Genomic DNA, 17,013 nt, shown 5'->3' on the forward strand with positions numbered 1-17,013 from the left:
TAATGGGATTCTGTTCTGCAATAACATTTGACAGAAGACTGAAATACTCTTATTACGGTAAGATATTTAGTGTAGAAATCATGTCTCTTAAATAACTGCGGCGATAATTCTGATTCGATTGTGATACGTCTTGCGGTTCTTGTAGCGTATGATGAGTGTTTTGCCACGGCGCTGTTACGGGCCAAAACCTGACCTGCGCCGACACAGGCAGAACATGCAAACTCCACGCTGAGAGGCACCATCCCGTCCAGGAATCGAACCAAAGCAGCACTTTCCAGCCGCACATTCGACTCAACTAACTGCTCACCTCGGTGCCCACAGGGGAAATGCACGTGTTGTTCCCCGTTTTGGCCAGCAGGTGTCAGTGTCGTTGCGTTAGCTCCTCCTGACTGATGCTGCCCTGGGGGGTTTGTTCTCCCACCAGCCTGACATCCTGACAGAACAAGATGAGATAAACCACAGGCAGATGTGTGAAGACACTTTGAACGTGACGTGGAGTTGTTCAGGGAACGGGCTTCAAAGACAGGTGTTGGTCCAGGGCAGTGCGTCTCATGCTGTGGTGCGCGGCTGTCCTCATAGTTTGGAGCTAGAATAATCCTGTTTTAGACCTCTTTTAGCCATAGTTTAGAGCTAGAATAAATCTGTTTTAGACCTCTTTTAGACAGTTTAGAGCTAGAATAATCCAGTTTTAGACCTTTTTTGGACATAGTTTAGTCCTAGAATAATTCTGTTTTAGAACTCTTTTAGCCATAGTTTGGCGCTAGAATAATCCAGTTTTAGTCATAGTTTAGAGCTAGAATAATCCAGTTTTAGACCTCTTTTAGCCATAGTTTAGAGCTAGAATAAATCTGTTTTAGACCTCTTTTAGACATAGTTTGGAGCTAGAATAATCCAGTTTTAGACCTCTTTTAGCCATAGTTTAGAGCTAGAATAAATCTGTTTTAGACCTCTTTTAGACATAGTTTAGAGCTAGAATAATCCAGTTTTAGACCTCTTTTGGACATAGTTTAGTCCTAGAATAATTCTGTTTTAGAACTCTTTTAGCCATAGTTTGGAGCTAGAATAATCCTCTTTTAGCCATAGTTTAGAGCTAGAATAATCCAGTTTTAGACCTCTTTTAGCCATAGTTTAGAGCTAGAATAAATCTGTTTTAGACCTCTTTTAGACATAGTTTAGTCCTAGAATAATTCTGTTTTAGAACTCTTTTAGCCATAGTTTGGAGCTAGAATAATCCAGTTTTAGTCATAGTTTAGAGCTAGAATAATCCAGTTTTAGACCTCTTTTAGCCATAATTTAGAGCTTGAATAATCCAGTTTTAGACCTCTTTTAGCCATAGTTTGGAGCTAGAATAAATCTGCTCTAGACCTCTTTTAGCCATAGTTTAGAGCTAGAATAATTCTGTTTTAGACCTCTTTTAGCCATAGTTTGGAGCTAGAATAATCCAGTTTTAGACCTCTTTTAGCCATAGTTTGGAGCTAGAATAAATCTGCTCTAGACCTCTTTTAGCCATAGTTTAGAGCTAGAATAATCCTGTTTTAGACCTCTTCTAGACATAGTTTAGAGCTAGAATAATCCTGTTTTAGACCTCTTTTAGACATAGTTTAGAGCTAGAATAATCCAGTTTTAGACCTCTTTTGGACATAGTTTAGTCCTAGAATAATTCTGTTTTAGAACTCTTTTACCCATAGTTTGGAGCTAGAATAATCCAGTTTTAGTCATAGTTTAGAGCTAGAATAATCCAGTTTTAGACCTCTTTTAGCCATTAATTAGTCCTAGAATAATCCTGTTTTAGACCTCTTCTAGACATAGTTTAGAGCTAGAATAATTCTGTTTTAGAACTCTTTTAGCCATAGTTTGGAGCTAGAATAATCCAGTTTTAGTCATAGTTTAGAGCTAGAATAATCCAGTTTTAGACCTCTTTTAGCCATAATTTAGATCTTGAATAATCCAGTTTTAGACCTCTTTTAGCCATAGTTTAGAGCTAGAATAATTCTGTTTTAGACCTCTTTTAGCCATAGTTTGGAGCTAGAATAATCCAGTTTTAGACCTCTTTTAGCCATAGTTTGGAGCTAGAATAAATCTGCTCTAGACCTCTTTTAGCCATAGTTTAGAGCTAGAATAATCCTGTTTTAGACCTCTTCTAGACATAGTTTAGAGCTAGAATAATCCAGTTTTAGACCTCTTTTGGACATAGTTTAGTCCTAGAATAATTCTGTTTTAGAACTCTTTTACCCATAGTTTGGAGCTAGAATAATCCAGTTTTAGTCATAGTTTAGAGCTAGAATAATCCAGTTTTAGACCTCTTTTAGCCATTAATTAGTCCTAGAATAATCCTGTTTTAGACCTCTTCTAGACATAGTTTAGAGCTAGAATAATCCAGTTTTAGACCTTTTTTGGACATAGTTTAGACCTGATATGGCGGTACTGGTGTGAAAAGTTTGAAAACCACTGGTCATAAATTACCAAACGATTATTCTAGAAATCGACTGGTCAGTGATTCATTTTTCGATGACCAGTAGTCGACAGGTCAAAGTATTATTTCTATTCTACACATATTTTAAATACTTTATCAACCAAATAAAGGCTGAAATCTGGTGATTGAAGACTTCGAGATAGAAAATATTGACAAAGAAAAGTATACTTTTTATGATATCCATAGATTGTTTATTCTTTTTTGATATTTTGACGTGATAATAACACTGTCTTTGGTCTAAAAAATGTTTTATAATCTGCATTGTCCGCATTGAACGATTACACAATACACTATTTTTAGAGGTGACTAGTCATGATTTGTTTATTAATCATTGCGGCCCAACAGTACAAACAGTTAAAAATATGTTACATGGTTTGGGAGGAGGAGGAGGAGGAGGAGGAGGAGGAGGAGGAGGAGAAGGGGAGGCGGGTTGTTTTTGTGGAGGAAGAGAAAGGGGCGGGGCAATGAGGAGATATAAATGGCATTATGAGAATCAGCAGCGTCTAATATGGGCAGAGCTAGGGTGTAATTAGCCTGGTGTCGCCTGTGGTCCATCGGGTTTACTCACACGCTTAAAAGGATTCCTGCTTCTTTCTTGTCAGGGTGAAACATTTAGGACTCCCGCCCCAAAAAAACTCCTCTATTATTTACAGAAGTCTTTCTTACCCTACATACACCGAGTTATATTTGTGCTTTCAAACTGCAATCTCCAAAATAACCTCACAAACAACCAGACGTGCTCCATGATTGACACTCGGAATGATTTAAAACGTGAAAAACATTGAAAATCTGGTGTAATTATAAGATGTGTTTTCAATAATGCTGTTTTTTCATAAATGTTCTCTTTCTAGAAGCCTTCAGTCGCCACATTTCAACCTTTATTTGGTTAAAAATGTATAAAAAGTTTCATAATGACTGACTATTTCCATCACAAATGACTTTTTGTACGTTTTGTGTCGCATCGAATCACCAAGACAAGTTCCTATGTTTGTGAATTTTGTTCATTGACAATGGCAATAAAGCTTTTCTGATTCTGATCCAGATTCTGACTAGTCGACAACTGAGCTAATGGTTCGTTGCAGCCTTGTTTTACTGAGCTGTGAAACGTGGACCATTCCAATCATTAATATTGTGATTCTCAGTACTGCAGTATTCCAGAGATGCCCAGTGCTTCCCATATAACGCCCGCTCACCGCCGCCGCCGCCTCTGGACCGTGCAGTGAGCTAAGACTTCGATTTCACAGCTCTCACACAATGAAAGACATCTGGTGCGGCTGCGTCTCACCACAGGTTTTCTGGTTCTTATCTGCCGGGAATAGAAGGAGGGAAAAGACAACGCACAATGCAAACTGCTGACAACTGCTGTATCGTGCAGCTTTGGGAATTCGGAAGGAAATATTTTATTAAAAGATATGAAAAGTGTGGGGGCTAGAAATATATACAGTTTGTACTCTATGTATTTGTAGATGAAGATTCAGTTGGAGTAATCTGGACTCTGTTTTTCATTCCTATTCTGCGAATCAAGACCAGGAACTCAGATATTTATCCTAGAGTAGGCCCTGCCCACCGGGCGGGAGCTCCTGATAAAAGGTGTTATTAGTTTCACCAGAAACTAACCTCTTTGTTTCCTATCAGTCCTTTAATGGGCTATCAGCCTCCTATTGTCCCTGGCTCACTCTCTCTCCTCTGTGTAACTGATTAGCGTCTGAATGCCCTGGGGGCGTCGACCTCTCCAGGGATTCAAAACTCCATTACAAACGACTGGAAGGTTGAATCTTAACCCACTGTTTCTATTTAATGATGGTCAATGTCGTTTAATTTAATGCACTTTACAGAACAAGAAAATGTGCATTAAAATCACAATACAAACGAATAAAAACATAAATGATGGTTATAATTCAGTGGTATGCACAGCTAAACAGAACTGTAACTTACTCAAGGTGAGAGACGTATCAGCAAATGGATAATGTCACAATTGTTGTTAGGGAGGTGTGCAAAAGTATAGTCATAAATCATAGTAATTAAAATGATAATAATAATAAATGCCTGAACAAAAGGACTTTCCTGGTTAAATACAGGTCAATAAATTGTGTCTCTATAATTAAAACTGTTAAGAATATATCAAAAAGAGACAGAGACATCTCTGGTCATCTCTGGTCATGTGGTGTAATGTCATAAAGTCAATTAAATTGTGTCTTCTTTTGATATCAGCATGTGCTTGTCTTCTAATGAAGTGATGAGCTCATTTACCTGCATGTTTGACCATAACATAAGACAACACAACATAAGATAATATAACATATCATACCGTCTTTGATACATCAGAAGAAAAGCACCTATAGAATATAAATAATAATAGAAATGGGATATTTCTGCACTTTTGTGGTTTGTACTTTTTGTGCAATACTTGAGCACATTTATATGTATTATTAAATGATCGTTTGAACATCGTTATCAAGAGAAAGCAAATTATTATCGAGATATTCATTTCTGTCACCCATTCTTTTTTCCCCGCTAGACTTTTTTAAACTGTTTATATTATAACTCACAGCAGTCAGACTGAACCACAAACCTCGCTGTTACAGGGCAATTACTCTGCTCTACCGTCGCCTCAGTTTGTTGAGACAGAGATGTTTTTGCCACTGGTGAATTTGTAGTTCTGAATCCTCTGCAGAACAGAAGTATCCGTGGTAACAGCAGACTAGAGAGTGACAGGTGCAATAAAGTCACTGAACATGATTTTATTCGTCAAGGTCAAGGCGCTTATTGCACATAATGTACGGCTCGATGGAAAAACCACGCGGTGCCCGGTTCTGAACCCGAAAGAAGCCGCGAGGGTCAAATCTGAAACACATCTGTAACTTTTGTTTGAATAAAGGTGACGGAACCGACTGTAATAGTGAGGACAGGGTGGAGGACACGGTGGAGGACACAGTGGAGGACACGGTGGAGGACACAGTGGAGGACAGGGTAGAGAACATGGTGGAGGACACGGTGGAGGACACGGTGGAGGACACGGTGGAGGACACGGTGGAGAACATGGTGGAGGACACGGTGGAGGACATGGTGGAGGACACGGTGGAGGACACGGTGGAGGACACAGTGGAGGACACGGTGGAGGACACAGTGGAGAACATGGTGGAGGACACGGTGGAGGACATGGTGGAGGACACGGTGGAGGACACGGTGGAGGACATGGTGGAGGACACGGTGGAGGACACGGTGGAGGACACAGTGGAGGACAGGGTAGAGAACATGGTGGAGGACACGGTGGAGGACACAGTGGAGGACACGGTGGAGGACATGGTGGAGGACACGGTGGAGGACACGGTGGAGAACATGGTGGAGGACACGGTGGAGGACATGGTGGAGGACACGGTGGAGGACACGGTGGAGGACACAGTGGAGGACAGGGTAGAGAACATGGTGGAGGACACGGTGGAGGACACAGTGGAGGACAGGGTAGAGAACATGGTGGAGGACACGGTGGAGGACACGGTGGAGGACACAGTGGAGGACAGGGTAGAGAACATGGTGGAGGACACGGTGGAGGACACGGTGGAGGACACAGTGGAGGACAGGGTAGAGAACATGGTGGAGGACACGGTGGAGGACACAGTGGAGGACAGGGTAGAGAACATGGTGGAGGACACGGTGGAGGACACAGTGGAGGACAGGGTAGAGAACATGGTGGAGGACACGGTGGAGGACACAGTGGAGGACATGGTGGAGGACACGGTGGAGGACACGGTGGAGAACATGATGTGCTGCAAAGTGTGTTATTAGTTTGAGCTCATGCATCATAGTGTCAGAATATGGACGACTAAAGCACGAATAAAGATGAGATAAGATGAGATAAGATGAGATAAGCCTTTATTAGTCCACACAAGTTGGTACAGAAGTGAGAGAACAGAGAACTTATAGAAGAAAAAAGAAAAACACTCTTAAAAGAGGAGCTCTAAAAGTAGAAAAAAGAAAATAAGAAAATAGTAAGTAACACTCTTATTTACAGCAGTTGTATGGACAGGGAATATTGCACCAATATGATTGACATAATGTCAGAGTATTGCTCATGATAATGACAGTATTGCACATGATAATGACAGTATTGCACATGATAATGGCAGTATTGCACATGATAATGACAGTATTGCACATGATAATGGCAGTATTGCACATGATAATGACAGTATTGCACATGATAATGGCAGTATTGCACATGATAATGGCAGTATTGCACATGATAATGGCAGTATTGCACATGATAATGGCAGTATTGCACATGATATTGACAGTATTGCACATGGTAATGGCAGTATTGCACATGATAATGACAGTATTGCACATGATAATGGCAGTATTGCACATGATAATGACAGTATTGCACATGATAATGGCAGTATTGCACATGATAATGACAGTATTGCACATGATAATGGCAGTATTGCACATGATAATGACAGTATTGCACATGATAATGGCAGTATTGCACATGATAATGGCAGTATTGCACATGATAATGGCAGTATACAGTTACACATGTTCAGTTCTAACAGTGTTTGTTATAAAGTGTGACAGCAGCAGAAGGAAAGACATGTGAAACGTCTCCTTCACACAGCGAGGGTGGATCAGTCACTGAAGCTGCTCTCCAGAGCGGACAGAGTGTCCTGCAGGGGACAGAGTGTCCTGCAGGGGACAGAGTGTCCTGCAGGGGGCGACACTCATGGTCCAGCATAGATGTGAGTTTACCCAGGAGCCTTCTGTCCCCCACCTCCTGCACTGAGTCCAGAGCACAGCCCAGGACGGAGCTTTGTCCAGCCTCCTCCTCTCCCTCTGTGATGCTGCTGCTCCAGCAGACCACACCTACAGGAGCTGATGCACCACAGAGTCATAGAAGGTCTTCAGGAGTGGACCTGTCAGGAGCGGCCCTGTCAGGAGCGGCCCTGTCAGGAGTGGCCCTGTCACTCCTGAAGACCTGAGTCTCGTCTCCTCAGGAGGTAGAGCCGACTCTGGCTCTTCCTGTACAGTGCGTCTGTGTTATGAGTCCAGTCCAGTTTGTGGTTCAGATGAACACCAGGTCCTTGTATGAGTCACTCTCTCAATGTCCCGTCCCTGGATGTTCACTGGTGAGGGGGGTGTGGCCTGTCCCGTCCCTGGATGTTCACTGGTGAGGGGGGCGTGGCCTGTCCCGTCCCTGGATGTTCACTGGTGAGGGGGGCGTGGCCTGTCCCGTCCCTGGATGTTCACTGGTGAGGGGGGCGTGGCCTGTCCCGTCCCTAGATGTTCACTGGTGAGGGGGGCGTGGCCTCTGTGGAAGTCCACCACCATCTCCTTGGTTGGCCTTCCAGTCCACAAAGTCCTGCTCCAGTCCACAAAGTCCTGCTCCAGTCCACAAAGTCCTGCTCCAGTCCACAAAGTCCTGCTCCAGTCCTCTGTACTCCGCATCATCGTCGTCCGTGATGAGTCCGATGATGGCAGAGTCGTCAGAGAACTTCTGCAGGACACAGCAGAAGACACCCCTAAACCAGGACTAAACCAGGACTAAAACAGGACTGAAACAGGACTAAAACAGGACTAAAACAGGACTAAAACAGGAATAAACCAGAACTAAACCAGGACTATACCTGGATTAAACCAGGACTAAACCAGGACGAAACCAGGGCTAAAACAGGACTAAACCAGCACTAAACCAGGACTAAACCAGGACTAAAACAGGACTAAACCAGGATTGAACTAGGACTAAACCAGGACTATATTAGGACTAAACCAGGACTAAACCAGGATTAGACCAGGACTAAATCAGGACGATACCAGGGCTAAAGCTGGACTAAACCAGCACTAAACCAGGACTAAACCAGAATTAAAACCAGGATTAAACCAGGACAAAACCAGGGCTAAAGCAGGACCAAACCAGCACTAAACCAGGACTAAACCAGGACTAAACCAGAACTAAACCAGGACTAAAACAGGACTAAACCAGGATTAAACCAGGACTAAACGAGGACTAAACCAGGACTAAACCAGCACTAAACCAGGACTAAACCAGAATTAAACCAGGACTAAAGCAGGTCTAAAGCAGGACTAAAGCAGGTCTAAAGCAGGACTAAAGCAGGTCTAAAGCAGGTCCAAACCAGGTCTAAAGCAGGACTAAACCAGGACTAAAGCAGGTCTAAAGCAGGACTAAAGCAGGACTAAAGCAGGACTAAAGCAGGTCTTAAGCAGGTCTAAAGCAGGTCTAAAGCAGGTCTAAAGCAGGTCTAAACCAGGACTAAAGCAGGTCTAAAGCAGGACTAAAGCAGGACTAAAGCAGGACTAAAGCAGGACTAAAGCAGGACTAAAGCAGGACTAAAGCAGGTCTAAAGCAGGTCTAAAGCAGGACTAAAGCAGGTCTAAAGCAGGACTAAAGCAGGACTAAAGCAGGACTAAAGCAGGTCTAAAGCAGGACTAAAGCAGGACTAAAGCAGGTCTTAAGCAGGTCTAAAGCAGGTCTAAAGCAGGTCTAAAGCAGGACTAAAGCAGGTCTAAAGCAGGACTAAAGCAGGACTAAAGCAGGACTAAAGCAGGACTAAAGCAGGACTAAAGCAGGTCTAAAGCAGGACTAAAGCAGGACTAAAGCAGGACTAAAGCAGGACTAAAGCAGGACTAAAGCAGGACTAAAGCAGGTCTAAAGCAGGACTAAAGCAGGTCTAAAGCAGGACTAAAGCAGGACTAAAGCAGGACTAAAGCAGGACTAAAGCAGGTCTAAAGCAGGACTAAAGCAGGACTAAAGCAGGACTAAAGCAGGTCTAAACCAGGACTAAAGCAGGACTAAAGCAGGTCTAAAGCAGGTCTAAAGCAGGACTAAAGCAGGACTAAAGCAGGACTAAAGCAGGACTAAAGCAGGACTAAAGCAGGACTAAAGCAGGTCTAAAGCAGGACTAAAGCAGGACTAAAGCAGGTCTAAAGCAGGTCTAAAGCAGGACTAAAGCAGGACTAAAGCAGGACTAAAGCAGGACTAAAGCAGGTTTAAAGCAGGTCTAAAGCAGGTCTAAAGCAGGACTAAAGCAGGACTAAAGCAGGACTAAAGCAGGACTAAAGCAGGACTAAAGCAGGTCTAAAGCAGGACTAAAGCAGGACTAAAGCAGGACTAAAGCAGGACTAAAGCAGGTCTAAAGCAGGACTAAAGCAGGACTAAAGCAGGACTAAAGCAGGACTAAAGCAGGACTAAAGCAGGTCTAAAGCAGGACTAAAGCAGGACTAAAGCAGGACTAAAGCAGGACTAAAGCAGAACTAAAGCAGGACTAAAGCAGGTCTAAAGCACCGCCTCAGTATGTGTGCACAGCCCTGTGTGTTTGACCTTGTCTTGCCTTTGTCGCAGGTGCACAGCGAGTCCGCGGAGCTTTTATTGACATCAGAGAATTGAATGGCGAAAAGCATCAATAACTACAAAGATAGATTTATTATCTGCTTGAGTTTATGTGACAATATGACATCTTAAAGAGACAGACTGGAGGAGGAGGGCGCGGTGGAATTTTCAGATGTTTTGACCGGCTTTGTTGTCAATATCTATGTAATTCTGGGTCTGTAAAACACCAACGCGGACAGTGCCGTAACTCAATTAATCGGATGATGGTGTCTTAGTCGACCACAGTATCTGTAAATTGCTTATATTGAGATTGAGATTTAAACACAGAAAGAAGAACGCATCATCACTTCTGAACAAATGGTCGTTTCAGCACAAGAACCAAATCATCTTCAGAGCTTTTGCCGGCGCCACTCTTAAACAATGACCAGGGGAAGGTGTTTAGTCAACCAAGAATGTCATTATATGTCTAATATGTCTAATATGTCTTAGTACAAGTAAAGGTGCACAACATAACGTCTCCACCTGCTTATTATACTGTAGCTTTGCCTGAAACATTCCGCAGTCTGTACAGCATTAAACTGACCTTCAAAGCAACTTTAATATGTCAGATTTGTCCTCTGCATAATGCCATTCTGTGGAAAAGTGACATAGCGCCCCCTTTTGGATGGATTTAAAGACAAAAGATTATCTAAATTAGGGTTGTCGGCGTCATTGGATGGGTTCAGATTTTTGTATCGAGAACGTTTTGTATTGAGAACGTTGCCAGTATTTGGTACCGATACTTCCCCCCGCGCCGCCCCAGTCTGCCCCCTCAAGTGTCGCTCAAGTGTCGCTCAAGTTTGTCTTTTTCAAACAGACAATGACAAACAGAAAGCCGAGGACAAGAGGGATGATGGCCGTATGTTTACACGATCGTGCACTAGACATCACCCTAGGGAAGTACGCGCTGTCGTGGATTTGCGACCTTTCAACTCAACATAAATCTGTGGGCCGTGTCGCAGCTCGGGAAAGGGCTATATCGGTATCAGTAAATATTGGTAAATATCGGTTATCGGGCCACAGCGGCAAGGCAAACGTCCAATGCCAGCGCCAGCTCAAAAAAAGACCTTAGAATTGACACAGTTTAATCTCTAATGACAGGTTCAACATTTGTGCATTGAATGTTTTACTTTCATTATTTGTTTTCTGTAAAGCAGCTTTATTTCCTTAAGTTTAATTTGTCACTTCAGAAAAATTAATTCTTGCGTTTTTTTCTCAACTGAAGAAAACCTCTGCACGAACGTCTTCCGCAGATCATTCTTTCCTCCACCGTCTGTTGCGCGCGTCCGAAAAGGAGAACTCTTACTCGTGTATTAGACATTAGACTTTTATACATTTAATCGCACTTCTCCGGGTCTTAAATCTGTGCATTCTCTCCTTCTCCAACAGTCGAATCCGCCCTCTTCATCTCAAAAACCTCCACAAATCCCGTGCTTTTTCCTGCCCTCATCTCTGGCGCAATCATTACATAATTTATCTGAGCTTTTGGACACATTTGTGAGTTTGTTCAGTCTGCGAATCGCTCATACTTTAGTTGTGCGCTTGCCTTCCATCTCGAACGATCACGTGTTTATTCCCGCGTTTACATGAGAAGTACCGCGTGCCTATCCCAGCACTAATTACACATCTCATTATGCATTTTCTTTTTTGGAAAGTAAAGCTGACCCCTGCGGCAGCCTGCCGCTGGCGAGAGAGTGCACGGTCTATATTTAAACTACAAAGCGAGGCTCAGCTGGATTAGGTATGATTTGTGTTAGGCCGGGGCAAATCATATCTCCATTTAAACCCACTCGGAACTCGTTAAACATTTCAATTGTGAAACCTCTCTGACGTCTCCGGCCCGAGTGTTGATGTCCTAACAGTCCTTCCTCTTCGTCTCCTGCTCGTGACTCGACGGTTCTTCATCACATCAAATAGAAACGCACCAGAACGAACGAGTCGGATGAATGATTTACTGCGTGACCAAGCTTCAGAACGTATCTATCATGCATTTGTCAAAAAGACCTGGGAAAAACGTGCGTTCATAGCGTAAATAGGGTCGCCGCTCCACAGATCTGACCTTCTTTCGGTGGAGGTTGATTGGTTTAAGACTTTAAGACCATATGACGGGGCCGTAGCGATTTATCGACTAATCGTGACGGTAATCAACTATAAAAATTACTCGTAGTCGTGTTTTGATGATTGTTATTTGGACTAAACAGACTCTAAATCAGTGTTTCTCAAACTGGGGTGCTGTGCAGTTCTAGTTCCTCCTCTTTTAGGCGTTAGTTCCATTGCAGCGATGGTGTGTTCCTTTTTTTAGACCTAGTTTAGAGCTGAAATAGTCCCAGTCCAGACCAAAAATAGTCCTGTTGTAGTCCTGATTTAGACCTGTGGTCAGTGGAAAGTCATGTTTATCCTCAGGTGGTTCTTCTCTAAAACACATACAAAGGAGCTTTTAAAACAAAGACAGTGACATTATTAGATCAAAATGACAAAAAACTAATATTATTTCTCTAGTAAAACCTTCAGTCAGCACATTTCCACCTTTATTTGGTTGATAATGTATTTAAAAAGTACAATAGAAATGATCTTTTGTCTAGTTAGTTAGTTTATATATTCATTTAAATAGCTCCCAATGGCTGAAAGCAGTGCAATCATCTCCTCTTCCCGGGTCCATTACATTTAAAAACAGATTACATTTCAAGTACAATAACATGGTTTTCGATCGTTCCATCTCATTATATTTCATTACAGTTAGAATTTAACAGTTCTTTGATAATCATGTAAGATTTCAGTCCATAATAGTGAACAGTACAATTATAAATGACACAGTTATTTATGTCTTAAATATCGAACACGTGACTCTTTAGGTTAATTTTAAATGATGCTTGTATTTGAGTTGCCTAATTTTAAATGTGGTTCCAAATGGATATTGCTCTGTACAAAACAGTTCTTTTCATAAAGTTGGATTTGGGGTGTGAGATAAGATGACCATTGGCTTATGAACGGAATTGCAGTAAACTATTTAATTCAACATAAAAGCAACTTGTATTCTTTCGTCTAAATTACATCACGACAGAATACATCAGTTCTCTATGTTTGGGATGCAGAAGACCACACTTCAGAACAACATGACAAGTGACAGTATGTTAATAACTGTGATTAATTCTGTCACGTTTGACACAATGACAATGACAATAGTGTTTCTGTGATCAGTCCAGGACAGACAACTATCAATACCCAGTTAGTTAGTCTAGTAGTTAGTTTAGTTTGTCTGGTTAGTCTTAGTCTTAGTTGCAGCCCTATAGTGGAACATTTCAGGCACAAAAACTTCTCAAAAGATCCATAATACACTTTAAAACAAATTAAAAGGCTGTAACTATTGAAGTAACAGAAATAAATGACCCTTTGGCTCCGTTTGGTCTTATTTCGTACAAAACCGTTAATTTAGACCGCAGCAAATGCGTGATTCTTACATATTTATCAATCAATTCACGTCCCGTTGTTCTCTCCAACGTCAACGCTCCCGAACGTGTGAAAAAGACGCAGCGCCGACGGAATCTGAACCTACAGAAACGCTCCAAAGTGTCGCAGGAATTGCAAGTGGATGTTTCCTCGTGTCGTTTCGAGTCTTTTTTTGTCCTTTCTTCATTTCCAGCGTGTGAGAGTCGACAGTGTGTGAGAGTGTGTTTCCTGACGCACACAGAGGCGCGCGTCACTGGCTGGACAAACATGAAACCACAAAACTGGACAGAGCACAAAAATGTGAGGCAGCCCCACAGAGACGAGCCCGGCAGGAGAAGCTAAGACTGTAGTGCACAAAAAACAGTCATAAAACACCCACAGACTGAAGTTTTGTATCATTACATCGACATCAGTTGTGTTTGTGGTGTTTGCTCTCTTTGGAAATGCCAGTAATTGCATTAAAAAGATTCAAATGTGTTTATTCCTTATGTGCGAATGACCAATGTTTAAATTCCTGCCACAAAGAGACGGCTAAAGGGATTATCCTCGTTTGATCTGTGCAATTTTGTTGTAAATCTATTAATAAAACATAAAGCAGATTATCTTTACCCTTTAGCCATTTTGTAGAGCACAGTTTGTACAAAAAGTAATTCAAAATGCGTTACAGAAAAGGGGAAAGATGCATTGAAATCTCATCAAAACATAAATAATTATTGTGTTTTAAATGATACAGTCCTTTCACTGTCAGAGGAGAGGCTCTTTGGAAGGAGATGTTATTTATGAATATGCATATTTTCTTATCCTTATTGATCAAACTTGATTACATTTTAAGGTTCCAAATGAAAAGCAAACAAACACAGCTTTAAATGAGACTTTAAATGAACTTCTTTCATTGAATTATCCAGTTTATTCCTCTGAAGTCTGAACTGTAGATACATCTAATATATTTAAATAATATTTTTACCACAATTTTAAACATTAGGGCTGTCACTAACAATTATCCTATTAGTAGATCATTTCTGTTGTGCAGTTAGACTTTTTTAATGTTTTATTAACCAAATAAGGTTGAAATAGAAGAGTTCTAGAGACAGAATATTTGTGAATAAAGCGTATTATAGACGTAAATTCGAAATGGTTTGTTCTTTTTTGACATTTAGATTCAATAATGCTGCTGTTTTTGTTTCTATTTTGTTTCTGTCGAGTCCAAATAACGAGCACCATGATCAAAATACGCCTTTTTACAGTCGACGCATCACAATTAGTCCATTAAATGTTGCAGCCCTTTTAAACACAGTTCCCAAATATATCTCTTTTTCCCCCTAAAGACACGAGCATTTACCCCTGAACCTGCTGATTCCATTTCTGTCGTTAAGTCTTTGCACTGGAGACGAGAGCGGCGTTTTGTTTGAGGATTTCACACACAATTATCACTATGTTGTTGTTGTTGTTGTTGTTGTTGTTGTTTTATGGCGGTTGGCATCCAAGTGTTGCATTACCGCCAGACTTTATTCCTCAGACTTTGTCGTAGTCCTCAGACTCTGTCGTAGTCCGTAAAAGTACTCCTTCCATTGCTTTGGTGTTACAAAGCCCATGAGGTCATGATATGTCTTTGTGACTAGAATAGTTGTTGTTGTTTCAGAGACCAACCGGCTTTATCAATCAATGTGGCGGTAATGCAACACTCGGATGCCAACCGCCATAGGGCAACAACAACAACAACAACAACCTTGCTCAACACCCGGTCTGGAGAGACGGGAGATGGCGGAGGAGAGTGGATCGGTGGTCGAAGAGGTTCTGGACGGCGTGGAGGAGCAGCCTTTTCTGCCTGCACGTGCCCGGAAGCGTAAAAAGTCCCTTAGCTCGTCCGAGGGTTCTGGGAATGAGCAGCAGGATGAGGCTGAAGCTATTGATATCCGGGATGAGAGCAGAGACTGTAAGGTGATCATAAAGCTTGCACAGGATAGTGCATCCTTTAAGGAGTGGAATTCAGTGGCATTGTCAAAGAGCCTAACTGTAGCTGTGGGAGTGATCAAGAGTGCGAGTGTCCTTAGAGATGGCTCGCTGCTGGTCGTGTGCAAGGACGCGGCTCAGCAACGGAAGGCGATTGGAACTAAACGTCTGGGTGGAAAGGACATTCTTGTGTCTGATGCTGAAAGAAACACGGTCAGAGGAGTTATCGTAGGCGTCCCTACGGCGACGTCTGTGGATGAAGTTAAGGAGAATTTGACGGGAGTTACGGTGGTGGACGCTAGGCGTTTGAAGGTGACCCGGTTTGGGGTAAGATGTGACAGCTTGTCGGTAATGGTAACACTTGAAGGGAGGTGCCTGCCTAGTAAGGTGTTCATTGGGTTCATGTGCCATGACGTTAGGCCATATGTTCCGCCGCCCCTGCGTTGCTTTAAGTGCCAGCGCTTTGGGCATATTGCAGCGGTCTGTAGAGGGAGGCAAAGGTGTGGTAAATGTGCAGGAGATCATGAGTATGGGAAGTGTGACGTGGGTGCAAAACTGAAGTGCTGTAACTGTGGGGAAGAACATAGCTCTGCCTACGGGGGATGCAGGTTTAGCAAAAGAGCTGCTGAGGTGCAGAAAATAAAGGTCTCTCAAGGTATATCCTATGCAGATGCAGTCAAGAAAGTTTCAAGTGACGAGTTTAGAGTAAATACAGAGAGAGGAGCCAGCGCTGCTCCCAGCCAGGGCGAAATGAGAAAGGCCAGCGTGGCTCCCAAGAAGTGTGAAGGTTTCAAGAGTGGAGGTCCCAAGTGTGCAGGTTCCAGAATTAATGAGAATACCCTGGTTGTGGATAGAGAGGATTTTGTACTCTTTATGGTGGATGTTGTAAACTCAGACTCAAAGCAGAACTGAAAGGATCAGGATCATTGCTAAAGCTGCAGGGAGATTCCTTGGAACAAAGGAGCTTGATTGGGCAGATATAGAAAACAGGCTAAAGGCGCTAAATGGGAGTCGGAGTGATGGGGGTCTGCTTGTGGGGAGTCAGAGTGATCAGAGTGACGAGATGGGGGTGGGGGTGTCCTCGCCCAGTCTCGTAGACGCACGGCTACCAAGCAGCGACATCAGTGGACATATTAAAGCCTATAGAATGAAGCCTGAAGAATAAAGCTGTACGGTGGAAGCACCGAACGTCAAAGAAGGAGAGGAAGATGAAGAAGAGTCTCCCTGGAATAAAGCCGGTCACAAAGACATATCATGACCTCATGGGCTTTGTAACACCAAGAGTCTGAGGACTACGACGACAGAGTCTGAGGACTACGACAAAGTCTGAGGAATAAAGTCTGGCGGTAATGCAACACTTGGATGCCAACCGCCATAAAACAACAACAACAACAACAACAACAAAGCAATGGAAGGAGTACTTTTACGGACTACGACAGAGTCTGAGGACTACGACAAAGTCTGAGGAATAAAGTCTGGCGGTAATGCAACACTTGGATGCCAACCGCCATAAAACAACAACAACAACAACAACAACCGGCTTTATTCCAGGGAGACTCTTCTTCATCTTCCTCTCCTTCTTTGACGTTCGGTGCTTCCACCGTACAGCTTTATTCTTCAGGCTTCATTCTATAGGCTTTAATATTTCCACTGATGTCGCCGCTTGGTAGCCGTGCGTCTACGAGACTGGGCGAGGACAGGAGACCACCCCCACCCCCATCTCGTCACTCTGATCACTCTGACTCCCCACAAGCAGACC

Source organism: Eucyclogobius newberryi, unplaced genomic scaffold (assembly GCF_026437365.1).
Source record: "Eucyclogobius newberryi isolate DKJ021-1_F unplaced genomic scaffold, fEucNew1.0.hap1 SCAF_3, whole genome shotgun sequence".
Taxonomy (NCBI): Eukaryota; Metazoa; Chordata; class Actinopteri; order Gobiiformes; family Gobiidae; genus Eucyclogobius; species Eucyclogobius newberryi.